General features: G+C 53.0%; 1 protein-coding gene across 8 annotated transcripts in view; it reads right to left on the bottom strand.

Moving 5' to 3' along the window:
* Positions 1-17,423, bottom strand: part of PSD4 (pleckstrin and Sec7 domain containing 4) — a 34,968-nt gene extending 17,545 nt beyond the window's left edge. For 2 of the 8 annotated variants that reach the window (XM_074354377.1, XM_074354381.1), the window contains exons 1-2: positions 3,786-4,097; positions 1,986-2,051 (exon numbers count right to left, since the gene is read on the bottom strand). The gene's annotated coding sequence lies outside the window, so the exon portion shown is untranslated. Of the gene's footprint in view, positions 1-1,985; positions 2,052-3,785; positions 4,098-17,204 lie in introns of those variants that run through there. The other 6 variants (XM_074354379.1, XM_074354378.1, XM_074354380.1 and 3 more) reach the window with 5 other exon arrangements.
* Positions 17,424-17,916: the final 493 nt, after the last annotated feature.

Here is a 17,916-nt window from a genome sequence, read left to right as displayed (position 1 = left end):
CATTAGTGACTGATTGTGTTATACCCATTCCAGCCACCAAGTGCTGGGGCACATGCTTATCCTTCAGTTCAAGCGGTTAGAAACGAAGGTGAGTGTTGACTCCGGACCACCCAAGAGACACCTGGGGTTACAGAGCCTGGCGGGAGGTGCCCTGGCTCCAGGCAGGCAGGTCCACACGGGCAACGCACAACCTCTTGGTAGAGTTTCCACATTTGGTAAATAAATAATAGCGGACGCCCAATATTGGGGACATATTTATATTAAAAATCGACTCATTGTTTATCTGAAATTCTAATTTTGCGAGGCATTCAGTATCATAGCTGGCAACCCAACCCTGTGGAAACAGTGCACCCCTGCAGCGTGTGGTTCACCCCGCTCATGCTTTGCAGCCTTGAGACACGGGATTCCATTGCCCTCCGACCATCAAAGAAGCAAGGCTCAGAGAGCTTCAGAAACGTGCCTGGGTACCCCAGCTGGTGGCGGGGGCGGCTGGGGTCTGAGCCCAGGGCTGCGGCTCCCTGAAGTACCACTTTCTCTTCGCACCCGTAGATCAACTCCCTTGGGCGCTCATGGACTGAATGAAGCATGAATTTCCTCTGAAACTGAATTCTTCTCTTTCCTCCGCTATCCAGGGCAGGGCCTGCCCCACTCCAGAAATGTTTGTGAAAATCAAAGATGCAGGTTGGATGGGTGGGTGGGAGGGACGGATCCTCAGAAATCCCCCTCCTCAACAACCTTACTACCAGACTCGGGGGACTGAGGCTTTGAGAAGGAGATTTAGCATCATTATGGCCTTATGACCTCCTCCTGAGGGCCAGTCTGGCCATGAACCAATCATGCCTTCCTCCCTAAGGGCAGAGCTTTCCCAGAGTAGCTCCTGCCAGGCCAGCCCAGCCCCCAAAACGCCCACCTGGGTCCTGCCTCTGGGGCAGCGGCTGGACAGAAAGGAGGAGATTTCGGTACCTGTTCAGCCACCTGTCTGTGCTCTCCACCTGCAGAAGGGACGCTGGAATTGCGGGTTTGAGAAGTTTCTCGCCCTTACTCTTTCTCTCTCTCTCCCTCCCCATCCTCCTCCCCCACACACCTCTCTCCTCTCCTCTTTCACTGCTCCTCCCTGAATGAAGAGACAGGATGACCTGAAGGGGGGGTTACTTCTTACGGCCACCAAGGCAGTCCCACCAGTCACCTGGGTGAGGGCGGCCTGACCGAGCAAGGGGTGGGAGGCCAGGGGTCAAGGGTGCAGACCCGCCTCTGTTTTTTGGAGGCAGAGGCGAGCCAGGCACTGGGGAGCAGAGTCCAGGTCTCATGCATCTAAAATTTTCCTAGTTTACTTTTTTTTTTCCCCACCCCTGGAGTTTTGTGAAATCTCCTCTGAAATCACTCTCAGGTATCCTCACCAGGACACAGGAGGGAGAACGCGCCTGCCACTGGCCTCTGAAGCGGGCTCTGCTACCTCTGAAACGAGCGACCCTTCGTTTTCCAAGGACCGGGATGGCTCAGGAAGCTTAAGGAAAAGTTCCGGGAGAAGGAGAATGGTTCTTTGGAATCTAAGAAAATGCTCAGAGCTCCAGAAGCCAGTGAGGGGAAGGAGCAGGCAGGAAGCTGAGATGGGGAGGAGGGAGGCGACGTTCCACGGGGTGACCCCCCCCCCAGGGCTCCCTCTAGAGCAGTGACCACTGCAGGGGCTGAGTTCATGTCAGGACATGGGAGTTAAAGGACACAGAAACCAATGGCGGGGGACCAGGAGGACAGGTGTCCCTACCACCACCACCCACCCCACCTTGGGCTTCAAGGCAACGTCTTTTTGATCTTGGGGCAGGAAGGAGCCCAGATGGCACCCGGCTCATCCTTTCTAAGAGTGGGTTTGCTTTCCACCCGCCGCTTGGGCACACAGCCTATAACCCTGAAGTGCCGGGAGACCAGGGGAGAGCCTGCCCCAGCGGACAGGTGACAGCGTGGGTGTCCTGCATTCAGTCCCCGCTCACCTGACACCTGGAGGCTCACAGACTAGACTCAGATCCTCTGGTCAAAACCCTCACCTGGTTCCTTGTCTGTGAAAGAAGGAAATAAGATGAAGAAAGCTGCACTGGAGATTTGTTACAAAATGGGAGGGGGTCCAAGTGCTAATCCAGGGCCCGGCCCTTGGTAGGTGCACAGAAAGACCATGTCCTGCTCAGACTAACTTTGCTGCTTTGCAGGTCCATTGTGAGAAGCCAAACAGATAAAAACAAACAACCCTCCGCAACAGGCAGCCTCAGCCCAGGGGGCACCCTCCGCCCCTCCAGAAGCCAGCCCTGAATCTCCATTCAGGAGTGTCCGTCTCTCTCCATCTCTCTCCTTTGAAGCTTTCAGAATCAGCAAGCACTGCTTCCTTTTGCCCTAGAAAAGCTTCCTTCCTGTGCAAAAAGCAATCTCCTCCAGGGACTCAGGAGGTGACCTGCCCGGCTCCTGCTAGGAATGTGGTCCCTGAAGGCAGGAGCTGAGGGTAGAGTCCTGGCCACCCATCCCATCTGGAGTTACAGAACAGATTCCCCCCCCCCCCGCCACCTCCTAAATCTGAGGCCAGAGCACCCATGATACATGACTGGGGCCACCCCACATCCTGCCCACACGGAAGGAGCCTTCATGCAAATGTGCAGAGAGAGGAGAGACAGACACACACCAGTGGTGCTGAGAACCCTGAGGTGGGGTCAGCTGGGGCTCAGGCATGGAAGAATGGAGGGGGCAGAGGGGATGGTGGGGACAGAGGGGGTGGGGACAGAGAGGATTGTGGGTTAAAGAGCCAATGGGTCTTCACAGCAGCCACTGCCTGGGAAGGGGACAAAGAGGGCTCAGGGCCAGGCTGGGCCTGCCTCGCCCTTTCTTGGATCTCCTCCTTCCTCTAAAAAGAGTCCAGCAGCCCAAAATCTAACCCCTAGGCTGGGCGGTTCCTTGTCTGTAGAGGAGGGAGCACTGGGGTGGGGAAGCCCTGAAGCCCGGGGAGACAGCCCTCCTGGCTCAGGCTGCAGCCCTGGGGGTATTGGTTGTCAGCTGAAGACAGGTCGCCCTTCCCGGCCTTTCGGCAGAGGAGTGGGATCTTAGGCCCTAGGATGAGGGGGCGGGGGCTGAGGATAACAACTTCAACTAGGAGGCCTTACAGAGTCCCCAGCAGGGACGCCTTTGGGAGTGAGATGGTTCCTGATACCTACCAGGTCCACAGGCCTAAGCCACAGCTGCCTGGGGAAACCAGCAAGTCGGCCCCCTCCCCTTAACCCAGCCTCTCTGGGGGCGGGGGGCCTGAAGGCAACATGGGCTGGGAGCCCCGAGTCTGAGCTCCTATGGTGACCACACCCAAGGCTGCCCCCGCCCCAAAGCCCCAGCCCAAACGGCTTCCTTCTCTCCAGGGTCGAGGGGTCAAGGCTCACTTGGGCCTCTGGCCACACGAACCCCCACTGGGTGCCTGTCACAGCAGTCACCAGCAACCTGGGGGGCCACAGGAGGCTGAAGGAGGGTCTTCCTTGGTCCCCTCGCCCTTCACGACTGCAGCCCACCAGGGGCTCTGGGGGGGCTGGGGTAAGTGGGGGCCAGACTGGGAGGGGCAGGCTGAGGGAGGAGGGGGCCAGAGGGAAGGGAGGGAAAGGATGAGCGGCAGCCCAAGGCCGGCTCGCGGCAGGTGCACACGCAGTAGGCCTACAGAGCCCTCCTCCCTGCCCCACCTGCCCCAGCAGGCGCCACAAGGGCCCACACATGACTCCGCATCCCTGGGCACCTTCCCTGCCCCCACCCCAGGCAGGCACCTTGCTCACCTCCGAAGGGCCCGGAGGGAAGGGATGAGCGGGCCCCGCTCCCCAGGAGCCGTCCTGCTGCTCGGTCGGTCGGTCAGGCCGCCCCGTGAGTGTGAGCGTGGCCGCTGGAGCTTCCGACTTCCGCTGCCTTCGCCACACTCGCCCTCCTGCTCCCCGTGGCCTCCAGGGGCTCCCCAGCTGCTCTGCACCTCACTTCCTGCCCCAGAGTCGAGAGCCCCGCTCCCAAGCCCAGCACCTCTGGCCCCCTGCCCCCTGCCCTGCTCCCAGGGCCCCCACCCTGGCTCAGCCCAGAGTCAAGGGCCAGGAAGACAGAAAGAGGAAGGTGCAGCCCCCGACTGTGAACACGCCCCACCCCTCCTCCCTGCGGTTCTGTCATCAGGTTCTCATCTCTGCCCGGCTCTTGGTTCCTCACAGGGCACCCGGGGGACTCGGGAGGGCCCTGGGGCTGGCAACTTTCCTTTTTCTGTCAATTTCTGAGTGGCTATGTCTCCTGGAGGTCATAACGGCACCCAATACAAGTGTCTTAAAGTGACGAAGTGTCCCCCAGTATCCCCTGAGTCACCCCTCTCACCAAATGATGAAGCATTAAGAGATCCATGAGGCAGGCTCAGAGAGGCTAAGCCACTGCCCAGGGTTGCACAGCTGAGAAATCACAGAGTTGTGGTTAGAACTCAGAGCATCTGACCACATGAACCAACCGTCATCTGTTTCCCACGGCTGAATTCCTGATGTATGTCCTTGGGATACAGGTCACAGGTTTCCACGAGTACGCGACGAGGCTTGGGGGGACCACACTCTGTACCATTCTCTTCTCCCTCCACACAATCTATTCTCCAGCCTTAGTGACCACCAGCTTCCCTGCTGAGGGTCTGAAGACCCCCAACCCACCCCGAGCTCCTGCCCAGGGGACTCCTTCATTCCAAGTCCTATCATCAAAGGGTCTCAGACCCAGGCCAGCCTGGCCCACAATGTAGAGGGCATGGCTCCCGCTGGAGCCTTCCTGCAGCTGCACCCCAGCCCCAACACACACACACACGAACAGAAGGCGTGGAGTCCAGTGGGATGTGCTTACCAGGCCTTTCTCCATCACGCTCGGGGCACCCAGGAGCCTGGGATTCTCTGCCTCCCAGACCCACCAGGCCTCATCCTCCACCCCACCCCTGCCCCCTGGGGACACTGCATCACGATTCTGTGCAGCCCTAAACCTGGGGGGAACATCTGACCACTGAACCAATGGTCATGGGCCACGTCCATGGGGCGGATAGGGACTGGACCTGGGGGCCGGCCGCCCTCTACACCCACGGGCAGCACCAAGCCACTGTGGGGAAGAAAACAAGAAGGGGCTGAAAGGCTGGGGGTGGGCCCTGCCACACGCCACCTTCAGCGGAGGCCAAGAATCCTAATTCACAGCTGGACCTCCAGGTCGTCATTAAGATGGGAGGCAGGAGAAGACGACACACTTCATACATAACAGTTCATCAGCTGCAGAGTTTTAATATTGACACATCCGAACACCTCTCAGTGGGGCGCTCCACTGTTCGCTTTCTGGGGCTGGTAAAAGCCAGGGGCAGGCTTCTGTCAAAGTCAGTGCAACGCACGCCTGGTTTATGACCTCCCATGAGCTGCTCCTCCCCCTGTATTGGGGATTTTACAACACTGTGCCCAGCCAGGGAAGCCAGAAACCTCAAGCCACCTCGGCCTAAACGCAAACCCTCGCTCGGGCATCCGGGGTGTCTGGAATGTGGCCACAGCTCAACCGGCACCAACTCCGTGCCGTCCCAATGCAAGAAGCTGCTGACCATCAGGAATAAAGCCCAGGAACCCTGTCCTCAGGATCTTCCAATGTAGTGACAGACAAAAACTGAGCAAGGAGGTAATCAGTGTGTGATCATACACTTTGATGATGCTGAGGAGAGAGGGCTTGGGGAGAGAGGAAAGGGAGCATTGGGGGCAGCTCACTGAGATCGGAGGCCAGGGGCACCGCATCCCCGCGAAGAGGAGCCAGCACACAATGAGTGTGGGGTGGGCATTACAGGCAAGTGTAACTTTTTGCCTGAGACTGGAAAGGTCTCTGTGAGTCAAGGGAACAGAAAGCCAGCCAGTGTGGCCGGTGCAGCCAGCCTAGGGGAGGGTGGGAGAAGAGGGTAGGGCTGGATGCCACGGGGTCCCCGGGGGTAAGCCAGGGTGCTGGGTAAGCAGGGAAGTGACAGGTGTATTTACTTTTATTTATTTATTTATTTCTGTATAGAGTCTCCAGAGTTGAGGGCTCAGTGAGACAGGGAGACCAGGCAGGGGCTGGGTGACAGTCTAGAGGAGGCGGGATGGTGGCTTGGAGGGGGTGGAAATGGCAGAGAAGGGGAGACAGAGGGCATGGGACCACTATCTGGGATGCTTGGTCGAACTGCTACCTAAGTAGACATGAGATGCAAAGATGAGAGTCAAGGGCAGTTCCTAGATTTCTGGCATGAGCAACTTGGGTGGGTGGTCATGGTATTTGCTGAAATGGGAGAGAACTGGGGAGATGGGGCTTAGTGGAGAACACCAGGAGTTTCACTTTTTAAATGTTAGGTCTGAGGTATCTGTGAGATACCCCAGCAGGCCTAGCCTGCACCTGGAGCTGACAGGAGGGGCTGGGCCGCAGAAATGAGCTCGAGTGTGACCAGCAGGAAGGTGGCCCGTGCTGGGGGCTGGCGGAGCCTCCCCATGAGAAGCCTGCAGAGGTGAGAGAGAAGGGGCGGCCAAGGAGCGAGAGAAACACTGCGAGGGTGTGTTGTCACCGAGACAAGAGAGGAGATAGGTAACTTCAGGAGGAAGTGGTCAGCTGTGTCAAACGCTACTGGAGAGTGTCTGTGCAAAGTGACCACTGAATGTGGCCACACGGAGGTTCTGGACAAGCCGGGGGTGGAGGCCGGCGCCACGAGGTGAGGACTGATTAGGAGCTGAGGACAGGGGTCTGCCCCCTCCACACCTGTATGAGTCTCCATCCTCCCTGACTGTGAACTTCTCCCTCAACCGCTACCCAGCTTGTGCCGCAGAGGGCCTGGCTCGTAAATGCTCCACAACCATGTGATGAAGAAATGGGTCAAAGCCACTCATCTCCCTTCCCTTGTTCACATCAGAAATACCATGGGAAGTGGAATCTGCCTCTCCCCTCTCCTTCCAGGCAACCGGTCCTGTGTGTTTGGTTTGTGCGTCTAGGGGGACCTGGGGGTATGGCTAGGGAGTGGGTCCTGCTTTCAGCAAACTCTAAGAAGAGACTCCCAGACTCCTGCACTCACCACCTTTGTCCCAACTCCTAGAACTTTCACCTCCTCCCCAAGATTGATGACCCAGGAGCAAAACTGGATGGAATACCCACAGGCAAGGAGGGCCTCCAGCTCACAGGGTGAGAGGCTGCCACGTGGACAGAGAAACTGGCTTCTGCCCCAGAGGCCCTGTCGGGCGGTGAGCCTTGATCCTCCCACTCCCGGGGGGGTCTCTGCCCAGCACCCCCGCCCCCAGGGCCCAGCGTACAGACATGCAGCCTCCTGACATGACCACAGCCTGAGGGCAGACAGCCTTGCCAAGCAGCCCCTTCCTGCCTCCCTGGAGGTGGCGACTTCCTGTTTGCCCACAGAGGAAGCCACTGAGCACAGGTGGGGAGGCGGCTTTGCACACACAGCGCTGACTGCGAAGTGGAGCCCACCTTCCAGGAAGGGAGCTCTGGGGAGTTCAGTGCACAGTCCACCCTCCTCAGAGGCAGAGGGAGGCAGCAGAGGAAGGGAATGGGCTCCTGACTTAGAAGTCCCTTTCATGGAGAGCCCCTTGCTGCTGAAGCTCGCCAGGCCCTTTCCAAGCAGCATCTCCAAGCTCTCGAGTCTGGGGTTGGGGTGGGGGTGTTAATTATCCTCATGCTACAGAGCAGAGGAAGAGACTGAGGGTCAGAGCAGTCACTCAGTCTGGGCTCGAACCCAGGACCACAGCACCAAACGCACCCTGTGTGGTACCCCGTCACCATCTGCCCGCTGCTGACTTGAAAGAGCGAGACTTCTTTCCAAGCAAGCAGGGCTGCTGACACCCGGCCTGAGCTCACTTCTACGATACGAAGCTTATGAAAACCCCTGTGCTGATGGAGCCCATTACCGTCCTTCTGGGGGTACCAGCTACCAGGTAGGGTGAGCGCCAAGGCCAGAAGCACCTCAACGGACCCCCATGTCCCTGACCTTGTCTCCCTGAAGGGTTTCTCCCTTAGGGAGGCCTGGGCGTCAGGCAGTCCCATGATCTTTCCTCCAGAAAATACCTGATTCCCTCCCAGCTCTCCTTCCCCCACCATCCTGGGCCCTCAGGGAGGACAGACAGGAGGACCTGCTTCCCTAAACATTCCTCTGCCGGGTTAGATGGTGACAGTCCCGCTGGCCAAATGGACTGTGGGCTCCCTGGGGATCAGAGCAGAGAGCCGGGAGATAGGGCCAGGATGAGGGCTTCCAGGGACTGAGCCCGTGGCAGGGGTCCCCAGTGCTCCTCCCTAATGCCTGTGGGCTCAGACTGGGAGGGAGAGGACTCCCAGAGGCCGCGCAATGAGAAAAGGGGGGATGGTCCAGCGGAAACACCATCACCAACCTCCCAACACATACGGGGCACCAACGCTGCCCTTGTTTTCCTGGGGGAGGACAGGAAGTCATTATTATGAAAGTGAATGACAAGCTTCTGTCTCTTAGACTTGGTTGCCCAATCCCGTGGTGGGTACAGTAACCAGAGGAGATGTCCCTAATCGGCCGGTGGACAGATGCCCAGGCCACTGCTCCCTGGCCCTCCTTTTTCTTGGCACCAAAGTCTGGCCCCGGCTGCTCTCTTCCCAGGCTCCCCGGCGGGGCTGCCCCCCAGCGTCGCCCTGTGTTTTCAGATGAGCATTTTCCCTGAAGTCATTTGTCCTGGGTCTGTCCTTCTCAGGTAAGCAGTGAGCAGGGCTCTACAGTTATTCACCTCCATCCCCGAGCCCCTTGGCACCCAGAACATGCTGTCAAACATCTGTTGAAGTGCACATGCATTAAGATGTTTATAAAAGCAAAAAATGCTCCCAACCTCAACAGCCATAATCCAGAACCAGATAAATTATGGTATGGCCATAGAGCCATATGGTGAACATTTAATGATCTTGTTTTTGAAGCATATTTAATGAAGTGTGAAGATTCTTATGGTATACTCTTAAGTAAGAAAATCCATTATATATTCAGTATGGGCTCAATTTTTTAAAAATTCGTGTCCTCAAAAAACTAAAAATGGACTTACCCTATGATCCAGCAATCCCACTCCTGGGCATATATCTGAAGGGAACTCTAATTCAAAAAGATACATGCACCCCAATATTCATAGCAGCACTATTTACAATAGCCAAGACATGGCAGCAATCTAAATGTCCATCAACACATGACTGGATAAAGAAGTTGTGATATATTTCTACAATGGAATACTACTCAGCCATAAAAAAGAATAAAATAATGCTATTTGCAGCAACATGGATGGAGATCATCATTCTAAGTGAAGTAAGCCAAAAAGAGAAAGAAAAATACCATATGGTATCACTCATATGTGGAATCTAAAAAAAGAAAAAAAGAGGACACTCATGAACTCATCTACAAAACAGAAACAGACTTGCAGACATAGTAAACAATTTTATGGTTACTAGGGGAAAGGGGTGGGAAGGGATAAATTTGGGAGTTTGAGATTTGCAAATATTAGCCACTGTATATAAAAATAGATTTAAAAAAACACAAATTTCTTCTGTATAGCACAGGGAACTATATTCAATATCTTATGATAACCTTTAATGAAAATGAATATACATATATATATGCATGCTTGGGACAGTATGTGTATACCAGAAATTGATACATTGTAACTGACTATACTTCAATTAAAAAAAATCTGTTTGTGTATTTAGGCCATTAAATACCAAAACATTGGTTGACAGTGGCTATCAGTGGGTGGTAACAATACACATGATTTTAAATTCTGGCTTTTTTTTGGTATGTACCTACTTTTCAAAAATAAGTATGTGTTTGTCATCAGCAGAAAGAAAGGTACTAAAAAATTAAACTTGTTGAATTAAATATTGATTGAATTTCTCTGCTCACTTTAAAGACCGGGCAGCTCTTTGCCAACCCCCATCCCCCTATTGCCAGTGGAGGCTGAGAACCAGTGTGGGACAGAGGAGGGGCTGGAGGGGCTGCACAGGTGTTCACTGTTTCTGACCCATCACTACTGCTGCCTCTCAACGGGCTGCCAGCGTCACCTCCCAGAAGTTGGTGGAGGGACTTATTCAGTGCCCCAGAACCAACACGAAGTTTATTTTAAAAAGAAGACATTTGAATAATGAAATAATGCCATTTGCAGCAACATGGATGGACCTAGAGATTATCATACTAAGTGAAGTAAGTCAGAGAAAGACAAATATCCTATGATATCACTTATATGAGGAAGCTAAAAAAGATACAAATTTTATTTACAAACCAGAAATAGTCTCACAGACACAGAAAACAAACTATGGTTACCAAAGTGGTCAAGGGGGGGAATAAATTAGGAGTTTGGGATTAACACAAATACACTACTACACACTACTATAAACGAGATAAACAAGGACCTACTGTGTAACACAGGGAACTATATTCAATTTTTGGTAATAAGCTATAATCACTTTGTTGTACACTTGAAACTAACATTGTAAATTAACTACACTTCAATAAAAAAAATTTAAAAATAAATAAATAAAGATGTAGATATTTGAGATTCCACAGATGCAGCAAGAAGCCTTCTCAGAGCGTCCATTATCTGACTAAAAGCAGCAACTACTGAGAAATAAGGCTGCTGCCATAAATTCCTTCTGCAGGGCAGATCTACTCCCAGAAGGGAGAACTCAATAAAACCTACCCCAAAGCCCTTCCTTAAGAGAGATTTACGGCCCAGAAGGAGACTGAAAAAACACTCCTACCTGTAGAGGCAAACATGGCTGGGTCTCTCATTTCTCATTTGTTCTAAAACCCCGTTTGTCTTTCCAAAAGAAACCTATTTGCTCTTCCCATCGATGTCTCTTTCTCCCTTTCCCTTTCCCCTACTCAGTTAGGCAGATAAGGCTTTAACTTTAACCAGGTAACAAGCCAGCCACTTCTTTGACTGGCTCCCACATGCATGCCAATAAAGCTTTTTCTACTGCTACACAGGTGTCAGTTTAATTCGCAGGCACGAGGGATGGAATCTTAGAGGGTAGGGGAAAACTTTTTTCCCTCTCCTACATAGCACAGATCACCTCCTCCATGAATCCACTCTTCTAAAGCTGTGTTTGCCTAAGCAGGCATATGGTACACATAATAAACATTTTTGATAGTTAAGCATTTATTTGAATACTCATAAAAATAATATAAGTCATATATTTAAATATGCATAAAAATATAATAACATTTACAGCAAACCCATGATTTTATAAATGTTATTGGTTAGGAACATGCTAAAGTAAATAGTGCCTACTTTATGTTTTGGTTTGTTTTTTTTTTTCAAATTGTGTGCATTCAAGAAAAAATATTAAATAAAATATACCTCTTATGTCAAAAATCATGACAAGCTATGGAAATGAGTAGACACTTTGTACAGCTGAATCCAACCTTTAAGACATTTACTCTTTTGGAGGAAGATCTGAGGGTCTTCCTTATAACACTGATTAGCCTTGATCAGTCAGTAACTGACAAGCAGGATGTTGTCAGGTGTACGATGGGCAGGAAGCAAGGTGTTATGTAAAAGAGAGAACAGGTACGCTCTCACAATATGAAGGAGGAAGACAAAACCAAAGCAAGGCATCTCCTAGGGCTACCCGGAGGGTCCGTGTTACCTGGAGTTGCCCAGAAGCTGACCTTGCCCATAGCAACAAAGCCTGGGGCTCCCCGTGCCAGCCCGAGTCCATCATCTCTATCACAGTTGCCTGCAGGAATAGAGGGGGCAGCCTGGCTTGGCAGCTTCCAGGGGAACAACACTGGGGCCCTGGGGAGAGAGCCCACACACCTGTACCTCCTGAGGCCTTTTTCCTCCTGTCTGCCTTGGCCCTTCCAGGCATCCTCTAAGGGTGCACTGAAAGACGCCGGGAAGGCAGGGACCCCTCCTTAAATGTCCTTGTTTATAAGGACCCCTGCCGCATCCCTGCCCAGGTTTCCATGCTGAGAGGACACCTTTCTGAGGTTGGAGCCAGCAAAGGGCAGAGAGTTCAGAAGTGCATCCGTGCCTCCTTGCTGGTCCGGCCTGTCCATCCACTTCTCCCTGCAAGCCTGCCCCAGGCTTTGTCCCATCTGGGCCTCTTCGGTCCTGAACGCTCTCCCATGATGATCTCGCCCACTCCCAGAGGTTCATCTCCTACCTGCTCGCCAAAGGTTCACAAACCCTCCCCAGTCCTAACTGCCAATGGGAATCCTCTAGCCAGGTGGGCAGGACTTCAGAATTAGCAGCACACCCAATAACCTGTCCACGTGCCCCTGAGCACGCCTCCCCATCCTTTGCCCAGGCCTGCCCTCCTGGGTCCTGTGTGTGGCAACACATCTGCCCCGTGCCCCAAGTTAGCAAGCTTGACACCAGCCTCGACCCCTCATGCCTCCAGTGCCCAGCCCTGCTGGTCCTCCCTCCCCCACAGCCCCACTGGTCCTCTCATACCTGGAGAACCCCAGGGACCTCCTGCCTCTCAGGTCCACATCCACATCCACCCCAGTTCTCCTCCAGGAGCTCTCTCCTGCCCTTGAAAACCCTTCCTGAATGGCCACCCCCACACACACACCCCACTACCTCTCTCCATTTCCTTTAAGAAAAGCCCAACACTGGCATTCGAGGCCCCAGCCTCTCCTAGGACCATACCCCTCAACTGTGAACCGTGACCCCAGCAGGTTATGGGGCTTCCCTGAATATTCCTGGAAATTTCACACATTGGTGTGTCCTCATGCTGTGCTCTTGGTCGGCTCTGTTCCCTTCCCCCTCCCCCTTTCCACCTATCCAATCCTCCTCGCCCTCCAAGACTTTCCCGCACCAGGCCATTTCTCCAAACAAGCTTTCTAGACCAAGCCAATAAGAATCAATGTTTAGGACAATTCCATTATCCCGACTATGGAACTCGGGGCAGAAACAACAAACCAAGCGTCCAGACAGCAGCCAGATAAATCTTCTTAAAAAACAGCATCAGATTTAAAAGTAAGATCATGATTTGTAGTGCAGTACAACCTATGGAGGTTTAAAATACGTGCATGTATAAATCAACATCATATATTTCTCTAAAATACGTCCAGATCCCAGGATACACTTATCATAAATATACCAGAGTAGCCGCTGCTCACAAAGGCAGGGAAGATGGTGAGAGGCAGTCAGTGTGACCAGAGATGAGGGATGAAGAGGAAGTCATAATAAGACCCCTTATAATTCAATAATAACAAGACAAAAACCCCAATTTAAACCATAGGCCAAGGACGTGCCCAGCCCACAGAAAAAGACAGAGAGCTTAAAACATACTTGACACTCCTAACACCACTCACTATAAAGAAATACCTATTAAAACGAAATTGCGATTCCATTTTTCTGACTGTCAAATCCGCAAGAACAAACAGTTGATAACGCCGAGCTGGTGTGGTCCGTGGGGAAGCGAGCAGTCCCGGAAGTAGCAAGTCAGACCCTGGCTTTGGAAAGCAATCCAGCAGCATCCGTCAAAATCTAAAGTACACAGAGCTTTTCCATCAGTAATTACACATTTATGAATTTCTCCTGCTGGAACAGTCACAGAAGTGAGCAAAGACGTAGGTACAAGTATCCTTAATAGAAACAAACAAAAATGGGGAAAACAATTTGGAAGACCAAAATGGATAAATAATAGATAAATGTGGTATATCTATTCAACGAGATGTCACATATTTATGTTAAAAAAGGATGAAGAACATCTATATGTCCTGAATCAGAATAAGTATATTGAGTAAAAAAAAAAAAAAGGTACCAGGTACAGACCTGACCATTCTTACTATTTGTGTAAAAAGAAAGAAAGAAAAGAAAAAGTATAATATATACAAGCTCATTTATAAATAGAACATATGCCTGCAAGAATTCTCAGTTGCCTCTGAAGACAAGAACTGGGAATCCAAGGACAGGAGGAGGGAGATTTCTCACCGTATACTTTAAGAGCTGTTTGAATTAATGTTTGCAAAAAGGTTTTTAACACAGGCAAGTAGTACCTTTCAAAATATTTTTAAAGAGTTTTTAAGCCATGCAAATATTATCTTAAAAAGAAGAAAAGAGGTGGAATGCAGCCATTACCCCTGCTGTCTTCTTTCTAAATAACCCCTGCCGTCGGACACCCAGGAGACTGTCTCCCCTGCAGACAAATACCCTTTCAGCCAAAACCTTTCTCTCTCTCCTTCAGAGCACTTGGCTCAAAACTACACCACTTGATTGCAAATCCGGATTCTTCACTTATTAGCTGTGTAAAAGTGGGCAACTTTCTTACTCTTGCTGAGCCTCAGTTTTCCCATCTGTGAAACGGGGCCGTATATACCTCCAGGCGTGCTGGGAGGGGGACCTGTGTTTGCACATCAGGTGCTCACAGGAGAGCCTGGCATAGAGTTCATGCACAATAGCCTCTTTTTCTTTTAAGCCAACTAACAAGATGATTCTTTTAAGAAGGAAAGACGATTTGCATTTTCCTAGAAGGCAACTGTTTCCCTCCCCATATCCAGTTTCCAGTCTTTACTGATTTAGAAAAAGCAAGATCTGCCTCCCACTTCAGCTCTCTTTGTGTGGGCCCATGAGGTTTTGATGGATGCTGGGCATAAGAAAAGCAAGTGATACCTTTCCCGCCAAGAGATACACTCTCCATCTCTGGGGATCACTTATTCCCCTGCAAGTGTAAGCCACCAAGCCTGATCTGAGCGGAGCATCACCTGCCTTCGTGGATGCCTCCGGTCAGCAGGCTGAGCTCCCCACCCCACCCCCACCTCTACCAATGAGAGCCTCTGAGAGATGCCAGAGCCACAATGGCCGCCTTCCGGTTCCTCCAGCACGTTCAGCAACACCCAGCCTGCTCCTGCCTCCTTCATGTCTCAGGGCCTTTGCACTTGCTGTTTCCTCTGCTTGGCATGTTCTTCCCCCAGATAATCACATTCCTATGTCTTGTCTACTCAAATGCCATCTGAGGAAGCCAGCCTGTCCCGGCCACCCTAATGCACCCGGCAGCCCCCATCACCTCCGAACCCCTTCTGCTGCTTTGCTTTTGTTCACAGCGTGTATCTGACACGACGTTGAAACTGCTGTTATTGTTTTTTGTCCTTTTCACTCCACCAGAAAACAAGCTTGATGAGGGGAAAGGCTGTCTTGTTCACAGCACCCAGAACAGCACCTAACATACCGGCCCTCTGTAAGTATTTGTTGAACAAATGAACAAGTAAGCGAGTGAAGGCACATCTTCCGGGGGAGCTTAAAATCTCCGTCTTACATCTAAGCCTGTCACCAAGAAGGACACTCTCAGGACTCCAGACAGGGCTCCTCGCCACATGGATCCCTTGTGGGAAGCCCCTAAACCCCTCCTCACAGTCACAGAGGACATTCCATCCTGTGCCCTCAGAGTTCTAGGGCCTGAAGATGGTACCATTTTCCCACCCCATTTAAAAAGCCTGCGATGAGGCAGAATGCCTTCTTGAAGTGAGTCCACAGGGCCCTCGGACATCTTTCAAAGGAAGGTTTTATCGGGAGGCTGGAAGGATAATCAAGATGCCACCTGAGAGTTCTGTCCCCCCTCCCTACCCAACTAATTGTCCAGCCCACCAGAAACAAGAACAAGTTACAGCATGGTGCCTCTGAGCGCATCCCTGTGGTTTACAAGGGGAAAGGACAGGATGGCTGAAAAAGCACTGCTGGCAGCCTCCGGAGCAAACACACCACGGCCAAGCAGGAGGGACTGGAGTCCAAGAGATCCTCTTAAAAATCACTGGAATGAATATTACTATGTCTCCTCCACCGGCAGCTCCAGTACTGAAAGACAACGGCCCCGTGGAGCCAGGAGCCCCGCATTCAAAGCTCAGCTCTGCCTGTTGCCTGGGACCATTTATTAACATGCCAGGGGCTTGCTTCCTCATCTATACACTAGGGATCATGCAGTGGTGAAAATGAATTGATTAAAAGACGCGAACGCATTTGTTTTTTCAAAAAAAATAAATAAATAATTCTGCTTGCTACCATTTCTAGCTAAGGGTCAATTTCTCTTATTTGTTTCACGGTCACGCCCATCATCACCTTGTTTTGCTTTGCTTGGGTTTTTGGTTTTTTTTTAACAGCACTTATCACTCTCTGAAATAATGTGATTCATTTGCTTAAATGCTTATTTTCTGTCTCCCACAACTCTTGTGAATGACAGCACTTGTATTCCCAGCGCCTCCATGCTTAAGTAGTTGGCACTCAGTTAATATATGTTGAATGAATGAATGAATAAACGAACGGACGAACGACTCTTCAGACCCCCCTCACATAAAGGAAACATCGTGTCTGGAAGAAAAGAATGACTCACTCAGCACTCTGCTGTCTCAGCCCGACCTTTGCGTGTTTCTTATGTAGAAAAGCTCACAGACATCCAATTAGTTGCTAATTACATTCAATTAGCTCTGGACCCGGGGAAGGACTGGGATAATGAGGTTCAAGGGCAGGGGGGACCCCCGAGCTGCCCAGGCCTTCACGTTCATGCTGCCCACCTGACCTACACATGCAGGCCGTGGGCACAGGGGTCTGGGTGAATGCACTGAGCAGAGCACACCTTGCAGCCTGGGGAGAAAGCTGGTGAAGGGCTCACAGCCCTGGCACCACTCTCGTACAGAAAGAAGAAACTAAACTCAGTGCTAGGGCCAGCAAGAACCCTAGGCGGGATGTGAGTGTGTCACCTGAGCAGACACTGTTTACCTTCTTAGGAATCTCTGATGCTTTCTGACCAGACACACCCAGAAGGGCCAAGGAGAGGGGCCAGCATCCAAGGGCATGGGGCATGGGAAACAGCTGAGTTCTCCTCCATCCCAGGGGACTCCTGGCCGGCAGCCCGCCAGGTTCCCACCAAGCAGAGAGGAGGCCCTGGCCAGGCCACTGAGGCACAGGACAACCGGGAGGTAAGGAGTAGGGCCTCAGTGTGGCCCAGCTCTGATGCTGGATGGTTCTGAGGGCTCCCACTGCTCTGCCGCCGGGCCTGGAGCCCCTAGACGCACCCAGCCCAGCTGGAGAGGCCTGCGGGGCCACCGCATCCCAGGCCGGGCTGACTCTCCAGGTGGGGCACAGCCCAGCGTCCCCCTGTTGTCCCTGTGCCCGCCCTCCCCCAATGAGGTTGAACTGAGGACCCCCCGCCTCGCCGTCGCCCCTCCCGCAGCCTCTTCCCGCTCTCCTGGCTGCGCAGGTGCTCACCGGCTTCGAGCCACCCGTGCGGCACACAGTCCCCATCGAGGGCGGCGGAGGCCCAACGTGTCCTTACCCACGTCCCTCCGGGCTGCTGCTCCGGCCGCCCGCCCGTCCGGGCGCCCCATGGCCCGGAGCCCAGGCGCGGGCGGGGGGCAGCGGGGGATGCGGGGCGGCGGCTGCGCGGGGCGGGGATGGGTGGGGGGCCGGGCCGGTCCAGCTTCGGCGCTGGGCTCCCGGGAGGGCCCGGTTTCCGGCGGGGAGAGAGAGAGAGAGAGAGAGAGGGAGGGAGGGAGGGCGGGCGGCCCCGAGCGGGGCGGGGCGGGCGAAGCGGTCCGACTGGTCTGACTGCGGTGGCGGCGCGGGGCCGGGCGCTCACTCCCCGCACCCCAGCACCCCCGCGCCCCACGCTCCCCCGCACTCTCCGCACCCCCCACGCCGCACCGGCCGGGCTGCCGCGCCCCGAGCCCTCTCCCGGCTTCCTTCCCCTGCCAGCCCCGGCCAGCCCCAGACGTGCGCACGCCCCGGGCCGGGTTAACCGAGTCCCTCCAAACTCATTCTTCGCTGTTCCTTTCGCGGGCTCAAGAAAAAAGAAAAATTGCACTCTTTGAGCTCAGAATCTCAGCTGTTGACAGACGGTGGCTGGTTTGGGGATCGGTGGATTGAAGGCAAATAACTGTGTCCGGAAACGTGAATATGTTTGAGCACACACACCCTCAGA

This window comes from Camelus bactrianus, chromosome 28, assembly GCF_048773025.1.
Source record: "Camelus bactrianus isolate YW-2024 breed Bactrian camel chromosome 28, ASM4877302v1, whole genome shotgun sequence".
Lineage (NCBI taxonomy): Eukaryota > Metazoa > Chordata > Mammalia > Artiodactyla > Camelidae > Camelus > Camelus bactrianus.
Note: the sequence above shows the minus strand (reverse complement) of the source record. Positions and strands in the feature narration are given on the sequence as shown.